Genomic DNA, 17,462 nt, shown 5'->3' on the forward strand with positions numbered 1-17,462 from the left:
CAGGGAAGGTTGCTTAGGATGCAAAAAGAGTCACTAAAGAAGCATTTAAGGTCCTGATTTCTTACTGGCCAAACGAAGTCCTGGTTTTGTTTCTCACAACTACTATTTGTTTACTCAATAAATATTTGTTGCATTTGCCATCGCAAGCCTGACCCTGTGCTAGTGCAGCTGGGGATAAAACAGAAAAGGTAATGCAGATCCTGACTTTAATGAGTTCACATGTTCACGGAATTGAATATTAGCAGGCCTGTTTCCTCATCTATAACATTAGGGGTTTTTTAGACAAGACTAGTACATGGACCAAATCTGCCTGGCGCCAGAGTTTATTTAGCTTGTACAGTATTTGTCAATCATTGTCATCAATCTAAAATCATGAGATTGTCACATAAAAATCAATATGTCTGGCTTTTCTTAACGAGTTGAGAGATCTGACAGGACTGGGCTCATACTCCCACAGCAGAGAGCTGAATAGCAGCCGCTCCTTTACACAGAGCCTGGGTACCCACTGGTTCCCGATTTCTTACAGGCTTCACCAGCCCCTCTCACCTGAGCTCCCTGCTGACACCACAGAGTACCTGAGTTTGTGACCTCTCATCTGGAAGCTCATTTAGATTTTCATTTCAAATAAGGTCTGATCGGGAGACCCAGCCAATGGTATAAGTCAGTAACCTGCCAGGAACAGGTAGTTCCTCGATTAATCCATGTCCTTTACCCAGGGGTCTCAGTCCAAAGGTTACGAGATCCTAAAGTGGGTTACCAGAAGAGGTGCTGTTGTCCTTTTTCTTAAGGCTTCCCACAACTTCATTATCTCCACATGCATTTGGGGTTGGGTAGAAAACAGTCCTGCCTGAAGGCAGAAAAGCGTATCAAGCCTCACTTAGAAGTCTCTCTTGTTTTTTACATATTCCCCCTTTCCATGTGTCCAAGATGAATAGGACATTTCAGTGGGCCTCCAAGGATGCCAGACCAGATCTCATTACTCTTAAAGATGCATGGCCTGATTCCTGGGGGATCTACTTTGAAATACAGTCATCTCAGCTGCAACTCAAACTGTATTCGCTCTTCATTCATTTTTAGACCCTTTGCGCTCCAAAAATGCTTCTTGATGGTTGCTAGGCAACTATTGTTGAATACATGCAAGAGGCATTAATTGTGTGAACACTTTCAAAAACGGGGGAAATTGTTTAAAACCGAGGACACTGCCATACCTAAAATAAAACATTTCCTTCTCAGGCAGCTGTCCTGGCTTCTGTATGTCAGGGGGTAAGATGATTCGCCATAAATTACTCCCTTACTCTCTGTCTCTCCCATCATCCCTCTTCAGTCCCCCACTCAAAGATGTAAATCGCCTCCTCTTCAAGTCTCATTCCCAGGATAACCAGGACTTGTCTTATTAAATATTCTCTGCTTTCCTGTTGTGTGGTTCCTCACTGACCACATTTTTCCTGACATGTGTATTTCATCCTTGCATATCCTCGGGGCAGGACAACTTGTGGCTTGTCACTTATTACATCTAGCTTTGGAACCCACTAAACTTATCATATAGTGATCGTCTCTTTCTCTGACCCAAATGGAAACAGCAAGATCTCTTCTATTTTCCACATCAAAGACTATGCTTTCCGCTGATGCCAAATGCTCTGTGCTTCTTACCAGTAAATGCAGACTTCATTTTATAGTGTGTTTTCCTGCACTTTTTTTTTTGACATTCCAAAGTCATGATCAAGCTACAAAGACACAGACTTCCATAAATTGAGTCAAACGTCTAAACTAAACAAAGGTAGAGTTCATGGCAATGGGAATCTCCTTCTTTTGTTGGATATTAAGGGAAGAAAAATAATTTTCCATCAGAATCCTAAGGGCAAACTCGGCTAATTACATACTCTTTCCACTCTATGGTTCACATGGGTAGCTTAGGTTCATCATCTGTAAAATGGAGAAAATGATTCAGGGTTTAGAATGATGCCTGGCACATGGTGAATGGCATATAAGTAGCATCAACAGCAGTATTACTACTACTACTACTATTACTACTATTATTATTATTATATCTGGGTCTTAGATTCATCTTCCCACCATTTTTTTGCCCATACATTCTCATCTTGGTTAATATCCAATCAAGGATTATGTGTTTCCTATGAAATCAATTTTTAAAAAAGATTTTATTTTGGGGGGGCAGAGAGAGAGAGAGCGAGCATGAGCACAAGCACTTGAGCCAGTGGGGCAGGGAGAAAAGGGGAGGGAGAGGGATGAGCAGACTCCAAGCTGAGTGTGGAGCCTGAGGAGGGGCTTGATCAGGACCCTGAGAGCATGACCTGAGCTGAAAGCAAATACTGGGACACTTAGCTGATTGAGCCACCCAGGTTCCCCCTGCTATGAAGCCAATTTTGAAAAAAATATTAGGGATAAATAGACTTAAACACAGAAAAAAAAGAGACTCTGATCAGTGATAAAATCACATGAAATAAAAAAAATATGATACAAAACATCTGAGTTAACTTCTGGGGTCCACCGAGAGAAGAGAGGGCATGGCGCGTCTGGAACGAGCACAGCTGCACCGTGAGTGTCAGCGTTAGGGGGCCGGAAGTGGAGGAAGAGAACGAAAGCAGACGCAAGAACGTCACAGTTCTGGAATACTCTGGACAGATCAGTCCTAGGCGTCTGTGTCCCTACTGCCACCTCAAACCATCCCACAAGCATATCTGGAGAGCCGGTAGAGCTAGCAGATCTCCGTGGACTCAGGTGAGTTGTGGTACATACTGTGGATCTCCAACAAGCGTCCAGGTTCTGCACTGTGCTAAGAGCCTGACGTGCACTACTTCATGGAACCCTCACGTGGACTTCCCCTTGAGGTGGGTAATATCACTAACGCCAGTTTATTTTAAAGATTTTATTTACTTGAGTGAGTGAGCGAGAGAGAGAGAAAGAGAGAGAGAGAGAGAGATGGAAGGAGCGGGGGAGGGGCAGAGGGAGACAGAGAAACATGTTCCCTGCTGAGCAAGGGAGCCGGACCCAGGGCTCGATCCCAGAACTCTGGGATCATGACCTGAGGTGAAGGCAGACGCTTACCCCACTGAGCCAGCCAGGCTCCCCTCACTAATGCCCATTTAAGGGTGGGAAAACTAAAGGTTAGAGAGGGAAAGGAATTGCCCTGGAGCACAAGGCTGGTACGTAGGAGTGAGTGCGGACTGAGACCCGGACCCCTGGGCGGTCAGAGCTCCCGTCACTGGTGCCCCGCTCCTGGCCAAGCCCCCAAGCCCCGACTGGAGGGCAGGCGGTTCCCTCAGACACGGGAGCTCCGGGGGTGAAGCAGCTCGGCAACCGCACCGACAACCAGCGTGCTCTTGACACGCGCTCGCTCGCTCGCTCCCTTCCTGTAAGCCGGCGTGTCCGCGCTTACGTAACTCCTTCAACCGAGAAGGAAGCAAGCCCGAGCTCGTTCCTCTCTCTCCCGGTCCCGCAGGCTCCGAAAGGAAACTCCTCTCCTTCCCAGCCGAGGCCCGTACACCACCACCACGAAGAACCGTCCGAGGTGAAGATTTCTGGAGCACCCGTTAGCCTCACGAGGCTCACCGGCCAAACACGAGACCTGCTTCTTGCTTTCTAGGGAAGCAGAACGGAGCTTGTTTGTTGGGAGTTCTGGCATATTCCTTCAACGGCCACTGGTCACCTAGGATTATGTGGGCGACGTACCCGGGGACACAGGGGTCTCCAAGACTTCCCTGGGCCTTACTCTCACAAAGACGAAGTTCCAGAAAAGTGGAGGGGTGGGCGCTGCCAACAAGCGAGAGGCGCAGTGCTGGGAGCATCGCAGGGGGCTCACCTTCTGGAAGCCCGCGAAGACCTCTCTGAGGAAATGATGGGAAAGGTGAGGTAGGCAGGACCCAAGACGTTCCCTAGTTTGAGGTGACAGATTTCTCTTCCAGAAAAGACACATACCAAGACAGAGACATAGTCCGAGCAGAGGAGAGCAGAGGAAAGCAAGTTCGAAGAACTGAGAAAGTCTCACGCTGCCGCCTGCCCAGAGCACCCGGCGTGAGGGAGGGGTATGTGGGGGGGGGGTGGCTTGATGTCCTCTGACCAGACCCCATGGGACCCATGCATCCCTGTGCTGAAGACTCTTTATGCCACAGGCTTTTGAGAGACACGCAAAGGGATTTGAGGAGGTGGGCACAGGGCTCCTCGCAGGTGGGCCTGACCGCTGGGCAGGATCAGGAGAGGTGGAGGGAGGAGGAGAGGAAGCACACACTCCATTTTGTGCCCTGCCCCTTCCTTCTGTATCAGGAACACAGAGGGAGGCTAACCTGGTGGCCTGCCCTTCCCAGAGCCTTCTGCCCCCACACCCCCATCTCCGTGACAGGGCGCTACATTTCTACGAGTCACGCTTGGTGATAAAGGACTCACAATTACTCCTTTCACCCCACACCAGCCTGCGTTAGGCTCCTTCTGTGGGCTGAGGAGGGCTGTTTTAATATCTGATTCTTAATTTATTCATTTTCAGCTAGCAAACAATTTTTAATTAGCCTGCTCTTCATTAAGGACATGGAGCAGGTTATTAACTAGGTGCATCTTTGGGTCTTTAAAAAAGTGAAAAAGGCGTAATCAATCTGTGTGTGATGTTCAGGGGTTTAATTGTTATTAGTCAACATCTTTAGAGCAAATCTCATCAAGTTCCATTTTTAAGCCCTGACTCAACTGACAATCCCACAATGCAGCAGGGAAGAGTGGGATTAATATATTAGTCACTTGTAAAACTTGCCAGTCCCTCAATTACATTAGTTCCAGTAAAATATTCTAGGGAATAATCAAAATTTAAAAAAAAAAATCTTCCTCTCTGCCTACTGAATCTGAGAAGGATTCACTTCACTCTTTCACAGCACTTAAATGCTATTTAAATCCTTAAAGACAGTACTTAGATACTAAGTGTCTGTTTAATTCAAGGGTGCCCCCACCAGCAGGCAAATATGAATGCCTCAGAGGTTGGCTCTGTGTTGGGTTCTTGATTGTACTAGGCCTGTGTCCTCACCCAGGGCAGCACAGAGTTACATAGCTGATTATCAGAGCAAGTTGGTTGGACACACACATAAATTAACAAACTGCTCACAGACCAAGTATCTACTAACAAGTAATGAGGGAAAGTGGGGATCCAAACAACCACGTGCGCTCCCAGGCGGGTGGAGGAGAAAGCCTCTAGGTCACCCCATTGGGCTGTCCTGCTCTGGCCAGTTGTTCTGTATGGTTCTATTTCCTGCAGCAAGGATTGGGTGTAATTACTCAGCATGAGAGACTGACTTTGCTTATGGAAAAGCCATTCCGAGTCTGAAAGTGGTGAGGAGGAGGGAAAGGAGTGGCATCACCACCTTATTAGAAAGCCAGACCTTGAGCAGTTTCTCAGTTATGTCCTCGTCGCCTGTTCTGAGGCACATGTCAGATTTTGCACGACTAGGATCTCTGATGTACCCTCAGGGGACACAGACACCTCTCGAGCATCCACTTAACGAACGCCATTATAGACTACATCCAAATTTTTTAGAAGTCCTTCCCAGTTGCCAAAGTTAAAAATGCAAATAAGCTTTTCCTCAGCTCCTGTCCCACTGGCCCTGGGTCAGTCTGCTTGGAATGATCTGCTTGATTATACATAGAAAACTTGAGGGACTTCTGCTAATACAGACAGCACAACGTGGTCACAAGTTACACTTAGCTTCTCGACGCGCAGTGACTTGATCAGGAAGATTTGTATTCAGTGTCTTGTTCTAATTACACCTCTGTGGTCATATCTAGCAGCTATTGCAGACATACACAAACAAACATAGGTCATCTAGTTAATTTCAAGGCCACAGACAGACTGTGGATACGGCGGCAAGACAGCAAGTGCAAATGCCCACACTTGCTATAGGGAAATGTGTATATAACAAGTAAAGGCAGACAGACAAATTCAGGTCAGCCTTCCCAAAAGCCATTAGTGATGACCCCAAATCATGCCCCCCACCAAATTCTTTGTAAAGATACCTATGTACATCTGCTCAAAATTATGTCACTACATTCTACAGCCAAGATAAAGACGTTCCTTCCCTGTGAGCTTCGTGGCAGCAAGAAAGAAGGCACAAATGAATCACAAAGATGTATGATAAGAACTGTGTGGAAAACACTGTGATAGATGACACATCTCATTAAATATAATTTTATGTGATCGGTTACTGTATTGCCCTGTTTAATTGATTTATATACACTTTAGGAAGCTTTTTACTGTTCAGAATGTAATTATATACTTTATAATTGAGTACATAGTTGATTAATTACAATGTTTATGGTCATTTCAATTAAAAGCTGGTTATCAGGCCCATGGTCAGAAATCTACCCTCCCCACCTTTAAAATGTTGCTTCTGCAAATAATGTTCTATGTAAGTGAATTATATTTAACCTATAAGACTTTTGCTTACAGCTCTGTTTCTAGTAGGGCATTTATATATATCCATCAAGGGGATATCTTTTCTTGGGATAATTGTCTACTCCTAAATATCTGTGGTATAGGGTCATTCTAGGTATGTTGAAAGTTCTTTCCAAACCATTTCAGAACAAGAAAAGAACATTGGTACAGATGATCATTTGTATTCAATGGGAACTCAGTCAGTATCTATCCATGAAAAACTTTTCTAGATTTTCTTCAATTCAGTGGTTTGGTAGCTTTTGCACTTTTTTAGAGGAACAATGAGAAGTTAATCTCTCTTCTTAAAGAAAAAAAAATCAGAAAACATAATTTTGTCAAATCTCCTTCAAAGGAATTTCTTTTCTAGCTTCTTATCTGTTCAAAGCTGCTTAAGATATGGTAGTCAATATCAATCAGGAAACATTTGACCTAAAGAGATAAAGTCTGGAGGTATGATCGTTTGATGAATGGTCTACCCTTATCGGCCCATAATTGCTATTATAAACTCAACAGAAAGGTTCCCTTCCACTCTTTTTTCTGAAATAAGCCTCAAAGAAAAAGCAGTGGTGGTGTCACCATTAAACCTCACATGCTGAGCATGTGCAGTAGCCACTGGCTGCTATAAAGACAGCAGGTGTTATGTTAGTCAAAATTAAGAGTCTCTGAATCACAGGCTATATTTTATAGCCTGTGATGCATTTTCACACACAGTATTTCATTTAACCCAGACAGCAATCTTTTGGGGTTTGTTGCTTATCATGGCCTGTAATTCTCTCTCTGTGTGATTATATATAAAATATAATATATATTATATATAAAATATAATATATATATTATATATAAAATATAATATATAATACATATTACCTTTATATATTATACATATGTAATAATGGGTATAGTAATATATATTATATATGTAATATGTATATGTAATAATAGGTATATATAATAAATGTATTATATGTATAGTATATGTAATAATATGTACAATAATATATATATATTCCTTGCTTTCTACTCACATCCCTAGACTCTAGCCTTAATGAGGACCAGGGACTTACATCTGTTTAATTCACTAAGGTTGACTCAGGGTCTAATGCAATTTTAATAAGTTATCCCTAAACTTATTTATTGAATTGATGAATGGTGGCCTCAACAGAAAGAAAAAGAGATGGAAGAATGAATCAGGAACCCTGTGTTGTGGGGATCATCTTGTTTATTTTATTTTTAAAAATTTACTTATTTATTTAAGAGAGAGAGAGAGAAAAAGAAAGAGAGAGAATGTATGAGCCAGGAGGAGGGGCAGAGGGAGAGAGAGAAGCAGGCTCTCCACTGAGCAGGGAGCCCGATGGGGGCTCGATCCCATGAACCTGAGATCAAGACCTGAGCCGAAAGTCTTAACTGACAGGCATCCCTGTCTTGCTCATTTTAAAGCTAAGAAAACTGAGGGTTGAATGGGAAGCTGTTTATGCAGAGGGGACAGGCACATAAATCAACATCTGCCATTTCTTTGGGTGTATATTGCTAAGGAGCTGACTCTTATCTTTATCTGGGATACAAAATGGGTGAAGCAGCAGAGGGCACACCAACAGCTCAGTCTCTGTGTGACCTTGATCATGACTACTATTGTTATTATTTTAAGACTACTACAGCAGGAGCACAGTGCAAAACAGTTCCCATATATTGTCTTGGCCAATCCTCATGAGAACCATGGGAAACAGATATTGTCATTCTTGTATTCGAGATGAGAAAGTTCAGTCAAGTTAACTAAATAAACAGCAACATCAGAACAAACAAGAAAGCAGACCAAGCATTACGCATGGCAGTAAATTTCCTCAATACCTATTATCTATTACACAGAAGTGAGCAGATAGCAGTGATGGTGGAATGGTGGCTTCGTTTCTCAGGCCACAGGTAGCTTCTAGCTCAACATCCCATCACTAAAACAGATAGCAGTGACAGGAGGTGAACCAAGTTTATTCCAGACTCTTCCACTAACATGTTTATGCTCTGAGTCCCAATAACACTGTTTCCACATCTGTAATAATGGGCTTGTGTTATTTCCCTCCAGCCACTCAAAGGACTCTTGGAGGAACAAGAAGTATCACACTTACCAGCAAAATGCTACTGTGCAATTGGGGAAGGATGTGGGCACTGGTGTGAAAGATTACCCATAAAATCTTCATAATCTCCAACCAAAGGCTGCATCTCCATGGACTAGTGGCTTTGTGTTCTGTAGGCTATTTCGCCAGCAAATCCATCAAATCCAGTAGGCTGTAAAATGAGCTGCTCTGAATGTCAGCCTTCAACGTCTCATCGAGTTCAAACAACACCAGTGTGGCAAACAGTGTGGACATACTTAAGCCTTCTCTATCCTCCTCCAAGTTAAAGACCATCCAGGAAGCTTGTCCTGAGCACCCTGGACATAATTATTAACTTTTTTCAGCAGCATATCATCTTCATAACACAGCTAGCTCCATATTCTTCCAGTCACAATTTGTTTTATGAATTGGTTCATGTATATTTACTAACTCTCCCAAAGAGGCTGGGTTCCTCAGTGTGCCTAGGGCATAGTTCAAGGCAGAACAGCTATCACTTAAAATAAATATTTGTGGCTTGACTGGCAGATCAGAAATAGCCCTCTTGACTTCATCCAAAAGTGCCATTCTTCTTAATTTTGTAAGAGAGGTTTCCCTTCCCTTGAGTACTGTGACATCTCACTGTCTCTATTTTTAGAGTCACAGCTATCTTATCCTTATTTCTCTGCCCCCTTTTCCTGAACAAGAGTTCACTATTTCTGATGTGATGCTCTAGCCTCTCCCCACCTCCTAAGCAACTGACCAATCCCATCGGCACTTCAGTATTTCATTCTTCTGGTATAAGAACATGCCTTGAAATGTGGCAATGGCCTGCCCACATGGGTATAAATTGCTCAAGCTGGGTGTTAGTAGACTGAAGAGGACTCCATGTTATGTATATATGGAACCCTAAAGGCAGCATCCTTATGCCAGGGCTGTCAATTGTATACTGTGAATTATATACTGTGATGGCTGAAGGAGGCCCTATGGGAGAAGGTCACTGAAATTTAAGGAGCAAACCTGTGGACAGTCTGAACTGGTGAATAGTCTAGTAAGTATCTCGTTATTTGCAAACATTCGACAATCTAGTAGCAAAGCATGTCCAAAGGGCGTGTTACTTTAATGAACAGATAAGTGTTACCCATAGCAACGGGCTGAAATCCTCAAAACAAGTCTTCTCTGACTCATCCACCACCATGTTTCTGCTACAGCTACTAGGTATTGGGGAAGGGGTGGGAGACTGTCCCAATGTATTTGAAGTCCAGGCAGAAGAAAGAGATAAACATGGAGGCATGTCTCTGGCTTATTCCTAGTATTTCCTTGATCTAGAGACCTCATCTAAACTCTTAAGAGATAGTCTTCAATGCTGGCTCAATGGGTTCTGCTGCTCTGGTCAATGAACAAATTTAACCTTGTACTCCAGTGACAGGAGAGTTCTGTGGATTGTTCACATTGAGGGGTTTTTGCCTGTTTGTTTTTAGTTTTAATTTTAAGTCAACTTCCTTGCCAGAAAGTATGCTCCCTATTCCTTTCCATCATTTTAGTTCTTTATAAGACCCAGGGAATTGTTGTCCTGGGAAAATACATTGATTTTAATATTCCTTTGATGAGGGCTCTCAAATCATAGCAAGTCTAGAGCCAAAACCACAGATGAGGGATCATGGTGGCTGAGGGGGCACAGGGAAAGCAGGAAGGTTTTTGAAGAACCTCGGGCCCTAGCGGGTTAAAATAAAGCTGGAGTGCCCCTTAGCTGGAGAGTCATATGCTGTCTAGAGCATCTCATCCACAGAATGGGTTTGAGAAACCCCAGAAATCGGTGTTCAGAGGAGGCTGGAGCTCATCTAGTGCAGTCCGCTGGACTATACCAACCAACTTCATTATATAAGCTCTGCTCATATCACAAAGAACAAATTCCATTTCAGGGGGAAAAAAAAGGATTAAAGAGCCTGGGGCAGAGGGAATTTAGCCTGGGGCTTCAGAGCTACCAGAATTGTTAGAGAATGTGAAATTTACAAGAACTGAAAAGAGCTATGTGATATTGGATTTTATTTCTACTTTTCCCAAAAGGAGAAAATTACAAATCATTAATAACTTCCCTTCCTGACTCCTCTCTCTATGTTGTGTCATCTTCCCAATTACTGTGATTGTGCTGATGGCGCCAGTTCCTTGAAGGCCCAGCTATAAAATATATGGACTAACTGTCGAACAAAACCCGGGAGCTATTAACACCCCAGCGGTGCAGCCCTTCTGGTCGGACTCTATTATATCTACACCACTGGGTTTGTACAGCTCCATCGCGGGCCTTGAAATACTGAAATAAATTAACTCCTTTATTTAGACATAAACATCACATCACACCCCAGAAGGAGCCAGAATGGACATTTCTGGTTCGCACATTCAGTCCAGGGCAAAGAGAGACACTTCCCTGTAAATATCGCTAACCACAATCTGAATTTTCTAATTTCAGAAACCCCTTCCTCCAACAGAGTAATATTTATAGAAAATGAAATTTGGGTTTTCAGTTATGCCAACTTTCTCTTTCATATTCAAATGCTACATATATTCCAGAACATGTTTACAGAATTTTCCCATATTTCTAAATAAATACACAAAAGAAGTTCTGAAATATACACATTTTAAAGATGACTTTGCACACAGCAGCTTACTCCCAGATGTTTTACATTCTGAATTTCTCAATAAATGAATAACATGCTAGGAAAGCAAACACAGGCTGACAGTATTTAGTCTAAGTTTTTTAAACGGTGTAACATATGTAGCTAAAAACAATTGTCAATAACTATATTTCACTCTGAGCAGTTATTAAAGAATTCGAAATGAGCATTTGCTCGGTTCAGCACTGAGTTCTTACAAATGCAGTTTTTAGGCTGATTTTCATTGTTTTGAGTTTCTCGCAGCCACACGGCAGCAACAGTTCTTGTCTTCTATCTTCTGAGTTATATATATGTGTGTATCTATATTCATGTGACAAGCCCATGATCCCAGTTCACTGCCACAAGTGCTCATTAACAAGCCTCACAGCCCACAGTCAGTGCTGCGAGCTTTGAACCAGTTCCAGAACGAGGGCTACAGCAAATGGCAGCCGGCCTTTTCACTTCTTCCCGTTTATATATATATATATATATATATACACATATATATGTACACATACATATAAAAAATGCAGAAAACTCCCAATAACTGCTCCTTTCACACCTTTTATCTCCTTTATAAATTCGTAATATTCACTCATTAAATCTCAAACTTTGCTACATTCTTATGTAATGCTTAATTCTCTTCTTCTCTGGGGTTGGCTTGTGAAATGTCTTTAATTAAAAAAGCTAAAAGCACTCTAAATCTGGATGGCAGACTCATTTCCAGGGCATTCAGGCATGTTGTCTAATTTTAAAACTCTGACAGGATACATGTAAATTTATGCAAGTTTCATAAAAGTCACAATTTCCTCCTTGAATTCAAGCTAAAGAAAATGCCCCCAAGCTCTTTGCAAAGCTGTTTGTTTTACTGGAAAGCTCATTTTGCCCATTGTGTTGGAGGTGATTATTGTAAAGAATATCCAGTGTCAGAATCCCATCAATCCACCAAGAATTAAGGAGTTAAGTTTCCCTCTTATTGATCAAACAGGCTCTTTGATCACTATTTTACGGCTCTTTAAACCCAGATGGGGGTGGGGAGGGGGAAAATATTATCATGCAAATTATTTTGGTTGACAGTAATTAAGAAATTATATGTTAAGAAAATCAGTAATTGTTCACATGAGTCACTAATGTGTTTTCATTCTTTGTCAAACTTTCTGGCACGCCCTTCCTTTCTTGCTTTAAATAAGCAAGGACTGGAAAATATGCACAGTATTTGGAACCCAGGGGAGTGACATATTAATTCAAAGTTTGCTTGGAAGTGGAGCTTTGTGGAAACTCAGACGAGTTCCCATCCTTCTTGTTTCTACCATCCTTCACCCAAGACTTATCTCCAGAATGTTGGGGTAGCCCCCGTGACTGTGTGAGGCGGGGTCTCCTACGGGCTAGGATTCTCCTCCCTTCTTCAGAAGGCCATAACTGGAAGACCCAGGGGTTATGAAATCTATAAGAATAACCACAAAATGGGGGAATGAAAACCAGCTCAGCCATGGGCAATTAACTAGTCCTTGCTAATTCTGTGGCTCCCCAGAAGCAAATCTTCACTCTGAATTAAACCTTTGCCAAAGTTTGTTTTGGAAAGGCCTTAAATCCACGGAAAAGGGACTAACCCGGCGTGATGGAAGGCTGAGACGGGCTCCCTCCCGAACAGGGCTGGGACACCTTCACATGAACTCAGGTTAGCTTACAAATCACCGATCCCTAAAAGAGCACACACTAAAATTACATTTGTTTTTATTGAAAGACAGCCTCAAGTGCTGACATGTAGTGTATGACATGTGATACATAGTAATACTCTTAAACCAGTTCTGACATAATATCTCCAGCGGCCTAATAACCACAAATGATTGCTTTAGTTAAGAACTAGCCAGAAGCAAAATAGATCCGTGTAAAAGTAGCTTGAACCATAAATACCTCAACAATATTTTATGTCACTTTGTAAAAGTTAAAGGAGTCCTATAATAATTAACAACAAAAACGCCATGTTCTTTACTATTGTGTGTTGGTTGTGAAAGGTTATTTCACAGTCCGGAGGCTGCCAGTGCCGTAAATTATGCAGGCACCAAGAAGCATTAAGGAGAAATAATAGCAATTTAAACGAAGGCTGACGTAATTCATGATAAACAGTCATTGGAAAATATTACAATGTTGTCTTTTTTGAGTGGGTTTAATCAGAAGAATGTGACCATATTCTAACATAAACCACTTCTCTTTTCCATTGTGCTAGCACTTGGAATGTTGGCACTCACCCTGGCTGCAAGGTTCTTATTCACAATAATTGCTGAATCCAGCGCTCTAACACCTCCAGGGAACCTAACAATGTAAATTTGGTATTCTGATTGATGGAAGGAGCTTCCAAGACAAAGCTCAAAAGCTCTGGGCTGCATGGTGGTCCAAAAGGGGGACTGAAATTGGAGATGCATGTAGCCAGGATAACTTAAAGAATATATATCAAAAAGATGGCTAAGTAATGCAAACACTGAAGAATCTCTTTATGATCACGTCCAATAGAACCTGGAGAGGTGGTCTAAAGCCGGCAGCTATTATAATAAAAGCAAACCTTTGTCACAAATTGTTCTGGCTGAACTGTAAATACAGCAACACATTAAGAAGCAAATATGATGAGAAAGACCAAACCTGCCAACTTTCATTAATGCAAAGTACCGCCAGGTCAATATCGCAGACGTGATCACGGGGTATGGCGGCCAAGCAGATGTTTAGATCTGAACACACAACTAATTGTTAAATTTAATATGGGGTGGGGGAGGGTAATTCTGTGCAATAAAAAAAACTGACTGGGAGGAGGTTATTTGTTTATTATTTTAACAAACAACAACAAAAAAGGCAGCAAGCTCAGAAACACGCCAATGTGGAGACTGGGCAATATTTACCTCTCTGGAATTCACCCAGCCTTTGGGAGCGTAAAGGGAATAATATTGCTATTACAACTGCAAAGTCTTCCAACGTACAGTTCATTTAAAAGTCTTTAAGCCAACTATTGATTATTCGTGTCAACGGAGGAAGGTAAGGATAAAAGAAAACACTGAAAATCCAATAGCTTATTTTTCCCACTAGTTTCTATTTCATTCATGATCCATTCTTTCCAAAGGCCATTACGAGCAGCAGAAGTGATTTCATTTTTTCTTCCTCCCCTTTCCTCTGCCAACCTTCGGGTGGAAGTGCTAATGAACGGGAATAGACTCAAATGAAGGCAGAGGAGGTCTGCCCGGGAAGTCAGGGACTTGGACGATCGGCATGGTGGGGCCCCCTGTCCCTGATAATCAGAAATTAATTGCCACCTTCCAAAGATCATTTATAATATCCATTCTATAGCAAAACAGACTATTTTTGACTCTGGATCGCTTTTTCCAACTGAATCTATTTAAATAGTCCCCGAGGTCAAATATCTAGCCACTCCTTTAAAAATGTTCTTTCAAAATATGATAAATGGCTTTCTTTGGCATTTATACTAATCAAAACGTATTTTATCTCCTCTTACCACACAAACCTTACTTTCTCTAAATAGCCCATTGCGAACATTATCAGTGAATTTTGCTCAGTGTACAAATATTTTATGTATTACAATGAGTAGCAGAATGCAAAACTTGCAAATATTTATTTTTAGACATATGGGAAAAAAAGCAATTAGAGCTAAAAATGTGAAGAATGAAGAACTCACTTAGAAGCAATTACATTGGACATTCAAACTGTTCTGCCATCAAACTTTTATTCAGATGCCATACAGCATATTAAGAAATATCACTTGCACACACACACACACACACACAAAAGAAAATATTACTTCACAAATGAAAATATCCAATCACTATAAACAACATCTGGGGGTCATTAATAACTTACTCTGCAGCTGAATTAGCCAAATAATAAGTGGCCTGACTCAGAATTCCTAAATTTCTATTTTTGAAGGAAAAACAAAACATCATACCATGACTTATATTTGCTCCCTGGATCTACACGTGTGTCCGCATGGCGATCAATTTGCGTACCCACGTAGGGCACACGTTGTTGATGCCATTTAATTGCTATCTCGCCCGAAGTGGTGTCCTGTTTTTGTTTGGAGGAAATTTAAAATCGTAATATTGAGTTCACTCTTTGCTCAGAGCCTTGTGTATAATTAGCATATTTTTCAGACTGGTAAGAATCTGACCATAAGCAGCATCGGAGAAGCTTCCCATTCCAAACTACTACAAAGCCTTTCATACGCAGCCTCATAACCCATTTGAGGAGCAAGCGTACTGTTCAAATATTCCAGCCCTAAGATAAAAGAACTAACAATTTTATTGCCACACAAGCCGCTGTACTGAGACACCCTAAATATTTATACTAATGGGAGTTGAAAATAGTATCAGAGAACAAAGCCAAAATATTTCTTCTACTCATTAATAGCAACAGTCTTTGGCAAGACAGATGCCAAAAAGCCAGCACTTTTCTGATTCACTGGGTCCCATCACATGGTCTGTTATTATAGGTTTCATGGGGAGTCAACAGCTTGGTCGATTTATGGGCAAGGGAAAATAGTCTTCCTGACAATTCCAATTTAAAAATTTACATTTTTAAAAAATGTCTCTAAAACATCTCTCTGGAAAGGATCAAATTTCCATCATAATGTATGCAATCCTTATCATGTTTCCATGTCTCCAGAATTGGTGGTCTCCCCACTGATGGGATATGACAATGATAATGTTTTTTATTTTTTAATGGTACATATGAAAACAATGTGTGTTATGCATGGTGGTGTCTTAGATTTGGTGAAATCTAGTACCTTGTCATTTGGTCTGCGTGAGGGTCAGCTAACGTTCTGTGAAGGGTCAGAGTGGAAATACTTTCAGCTTTGCAGAGCATACTCAACTTTGCACAACAGTGGTCGTGGATGACACGGAAGAGTGTGAGTGTGGCCTGGCCGTGTTCCAATAAAAATTCTAGAAGACGGTGCCGGTAATGGGTCAGATGTGAATACTAGGCCCTATTCAACATACAGTGAGAAAGGACCCAATGCACAGCTGAGGGGACACTGGGCTTGACGAGGTGCCCCCGGCAGGCACCAACCTGTCTCACTCTCGGTCTTCCTCATGGTCACACCTCACCTATAGCAGGGGCTCAGTCTACCTCAGGGAAGGCTGAGGTGACTGACTATGTTTAAACTCACAGGAACTGCGGCCCCTGGGTGGCTCAGTAGGTCAGTAGGTTAAGAGTCTGCCTTTGGCTCAGGTCATGATCCTGGAGTTCCAGGATCGAGCCCCACATCGGGTTCCCTACTTAGTGAAGAGCCTGTTTGCCTTCTGCCCTTCACCCCACTTGCTCTCTCTTCCTTGCTTTCTCTTTCTCTCAAATAAATAATATAAAATCTTTACAAAACAAAACAAAACACCCTCACAGGAATCATCATATGGTGACTGCCCAAGGGTGGGAAAACACAGACCATGCAGGTGAGCGTGAAAAATGTAATCAGCTACTACTTCTGTGGGATCTTTTCTTTTTTTTTTTTTTTTTTTTTTGGTCCCTTGTGTCAAAAATTTTGAGCACAGGCTGGATTCTTGTAATCATTATGTAAGTGAATCAGAGGAGTTAACAGTTTACCAAAAAGAGAAGCACAGCACACCCTATCAGAGAACTAGCTGTAAAGTACAGAGCTGGGTTTGAATCCCAGCTCTGCCCTTGACTACTGTTGGATGACTTCCTCTTCAAGAGCTCTGAACCTCATTTTTTTCATCCACAAAACAGGGACACCACCTACCTTAAAGTACTATGAGAATTTAAGGAGTTGATGTAAAGTGCTTGATACATGTGAAAGTTGGCCCCACTAAACTTTCCACAGAAGTGATTAATCATCTAAAATATACACAATTCATTACATAGATAGCATTTAGGGACACAGATGATATTTAGGCACCTAACACAATGCCTGACACACAGTACGCTTTCAATAAAATGTGTAAGTTACAGTTATTTTTTAATTAACCAGAATTCTCAGGAAATGAGCTGTCCTGCTTAGTGAATCAAGGAATTGTTACAAATTGCTATTTGTTTCCCAGACAGAACACCAAGTATGTGAGAACAGAAAGGATCTGAAAGATCACCTGGTCTAGGGGTTCATAACCTAAGGTTGCAAAAAGTGGACAAATCCCGAAAAATATATGCAGATTTCCTATATTTGTTTGATATGTTAATTTTTGCTAACATTGTTCAAAGTCATGATGATAATGATGATAGTGATGATGTAGTCGTGCACATTTGTGTTAGAAGAAGATTCATGGCTTTCTTCACATTCTCAAATGGGGCCGAGAT

At 41.8% G+C, this 17,462-nt stretch overlaps 1 protein-coding gene across 1 annotated transcript in view; it reads right to left on the reverse strand.

Annotated features, from left to right (window-relative positions):
• Positions 1–17,462, reverse strand: part of ARID5B (AT-rich interaction domain 5B) — a 178,034-nt gene that overhangs the window by 60,308 nt on the left and 100,264 nt on the right. The window lies entirely within an intron of this gene.

This window comes from Mustela putorius, unplaced genomic scaffold, assembly GCF_011764305.1.
Source record: "Mustela putorius furo isolate JIRA1106 unplaced genomic scaffold, ASM1176430v1.1 tig00003949_pilon_pilon_pilon, whole genome shotgun sequence".
NCBI lineage: Eukaryota > Metazoa > Chordata > Mammalia > Carnivora > Mustelidae > Mustela > Mustela putorius.